The following is a 3,229-nucleotide window of genomic DNA, read 5'->3' on the forward strand; positions in this document are numbered from 1 at the left end:
GTAACCCCCACACACACACACACACACACACACACACACACACACACACACACACGCACGCACGCACACACACACACACACACACACACACACACACACACACACGCACGCACGCACGCACGCACGCACACACACACACACACACACACACACAGGCAAAAACATTATTCTCAACTTTGCCTTCAGGCAGCGGGTGACAATAAATCCCACTGTGTTTCATCAAAGCTCTCTTTGAGGCCTCTGAGCGTGTTGCACCAAATATACTGAACAGGCCTCTTTTAAAGCAATGACTGTCGCCCCTCACACAAACTCAGAGAATGAGGTAGCCAGAATGAGGATATGCGTTTGTGTGATTTGTAGTGTGTGTATTTCCTCCTCCAATATCTGCTGCCCTTCTCTTGTTGTCCCACTCGAGGCTCTCGGTGAGCCAACTATAGCCTGCCAACACAAGTGACCTGCGCTAAGGGGGAAATCAATAGTCAATTCCATTTTGCAGCCAGTGTGTGACAGGTACTAGATAGGAGTGGATTGGGTGCATGTAAGGAGCAAGAGTGTGAGTCTGTGCTTGTTTGACCCTCTCCTCTCCAACAAGTCCAGTGTCTCATGTTCACTCTTCCAGTCCTTACAGTGGACACGGCAGTGAGGCCCAAGTAGCTACTTTTCTTTGGGGCCTAAAGGGATAGTTCAGATATTTTTGACATTCTGTGGAAAGGTTGTGATTTATTTTACCTGATGAACAACCCCACTTCCAAAACACATTACACATTGTGGAGAATGTAAACAAAAACTGAATCCCTAAGGAGTTTTAGAGGTAATTTCCACCTGAAAACACAGCAAAATAAATCAAGAATAGTTCCACAGTTACAAAGTCTAAATGCTAACTCTTGRTACTTCTGTAAAGGTAAGATCTTAAAGATAAGTTCTTAAGTGAAACCACTATTGTTAACTCTCACTTTGCCTGAGTTATTTGTGATTAAATAAAGAAAATTTGTGATTTTTTTAGCCTCACCTAAATTTATTTTTAAATCAACATTGCAAAACACAATGAAAACTCTTGCGAAAACCAAGGAAAGCCCTTAGATTACATCTTGAGAAAAATTGTAGCAAAGTAGGACTGAATAAGTTGAAGTATATTCATTTCACAAAGGTTTTAGTGAGCAGTGAGCCAAGTGGAAATGACATTTTGGCACAATTTGGCCATATACCCAAAAACTGTGCCAAATGGGTTTTTACTTCATAAAAGAGAATCTGGTTTAATAAGTGTTGATTTCTATTGTAGAACTCATTCTGCATATGACATGACCTTTTCTTTTTACATTTACACTGTGCATTATCAAAATCTACTATTCACCCACACGCCTACAGAAACGTAACTCCGCCTCAGTGTTTTACGCATGAAGGCTGTTATTGATACTCTCGGTTACGCACAAACTTCATGTCACCAAACAAAGAGTAAAACAGTGTCAAGATGTATCCCTGAATTTGTGAGAGCTTTGTCTTTTCAAAGATACCAAGGGAGGGGTATGGAACCAAAACTTGCACAGTAACAGATGCGGAGAACTTCCTGATACTGAAATGGTCCGCGACAGTTCAAGTAACGTACAAATGCTTATATAGCTCTAAAATCATAAGTATTTATCCAAAAATAATTTGGCAACTCATTTTAAAAACATTAAAGACACCTTTTGTGACAGACTTAGAAAAAATTTGGGAAAAATAAGTTTTACACCTACTTTAGCAAACAACAATTCAATGACACCATCTGCTGGCCCTGTACAGGGCCCGTAGGGTAGAACAGGGGGTATTGTGTGTTTTCCAGCCACATATTTCAGTTCTATACCACAATCAACTGTTACCTTCAGTTGTTATGAAAATGCTGTATATGTCAAAAATAAATCTGACTTTGCATCTAAATGCCTTGAAAATGCCCTCTGTCTCTTTGAACCTTCTACCGTTTCAGACACTCCCATTACAACACGTCTTCACAACAATGCTTTGGGGGAGGGGTGCTCTGTGAGGGCGGGAACAGAGGAGATTTGTACAAGTACATGTTTTTGATGAGGGATTGACATCATAACATCATGTAAAATAAAATAATGTAGATTTATCATAATACCCCCCCCACACACACACACACACACACACACACACACATTTTATTTGCAAATAAACATGAAATGTTTAGACTAAGCAATTGGTCTGTTTTGGGGGGGATAATAAGGTAATTTTGAGTTAACTGAAAAAAAAACAAAAAATACTTTATTGATCACAAAAGTAAATTATATAATATAATAGTAGTTCAAATGCATGTATTTTAGTTTAGCTATGCTCCCCAGTGTTGGTAAGGACATAGAGTGTGTAAATAAATAACGCACCATTTTGACACATTTGATTGAAGACGTGGTTCTGCAGGTTTATCATTCTGAGTGTCTTGCACTGGGTCAGACTCTGGCTCGTACATGTAAGGCTGGATTGACAAGTCTACCATTGTTGACATCCTTATACTATCCTGCCATCTGCCATCACTAATATTGTATGCACCTTCATATAAATTCATTTTTGTACTGTACTTTATGGTGTATATATGTATATAAATAAGCATATGTGTGAATGTATATGTCTATATGTGCATTGGTACATTACTATATATCACATGTGTATATTGTGGGGTTTTGTTTGTTATCTTTTATTAATCTTTCATTGTTCTTCTCAGCCTCTCTTGTCTTAAGCTGCAGTAATGTACAAATTTCCAGACTGTGGGATCAACAAGTTTTATCTTATCTTATTTTATCTTAAAAACAGTTTTTAGTCGGTAGACAACTGTATTTTTGCTATGAAACTACAAATATGGCTGAACGGGGTGGAGTCAAACACTCAGGGACCTGAAGGGGGCGGGGTGTGAAATATCTCATTTGTATTTAAAGAGAACGCACCAAAACAGCCTGCTCTGAGGAGCAACTCAGAACAGGGGTAAAGCAAGGAAAGCAAGGAGTCTGTGGAGCAACAAAAACGAGGAATTAAGACCAAAGCTTTGCAGTTTTATTTTAAATAGACCATAAGTGAATGATTTAGACGTGTAAAAGAAGGATTTAAAAGCATCAAATGATACCTTTAACACAGCTCAAAAATGTTGGTGCAGGAACACTAAAAGGTTGTTAAAGTGGTTAGAAAAGTGAAACAAACAAAGGTAAAATTTAAACAAAGTTCTATTTTTTTCATTCATTGAGTG

General features: G+C 38.4%; 1 protein-coding gene across 1 annotated transcript in view; it reads left to right on the forward strand.

Moving 5' to 3' along the window:
• Window positions 1-3,229, forward strand: part of LOC106524680 (colony stimulating factor 3 receptor) — a 22,630-nt gene that overhangs the window by 486 nt on the left and 18,915 nt on the right. The window lies entirely within an intron of this gene.

The sequence above is a fragment of the Austrofundulus limnaeus genome, unplaced genomic scaffold (assembly GCF_001266775.1).
Source record: "Austrofundulus limnaeus strain Quisiro unplaced genomic scaffold, Austrofundulus_limnaeus-1.0 Scaffold196, whole genome shotgun sequence".
Lineage (NCBI taxonomy): Eukaryota > Metazoa > Chordata > Actinopteri > Cyprinodontiformes > Rivulidae > Austrofundulus > Austrofundulus limnaeus.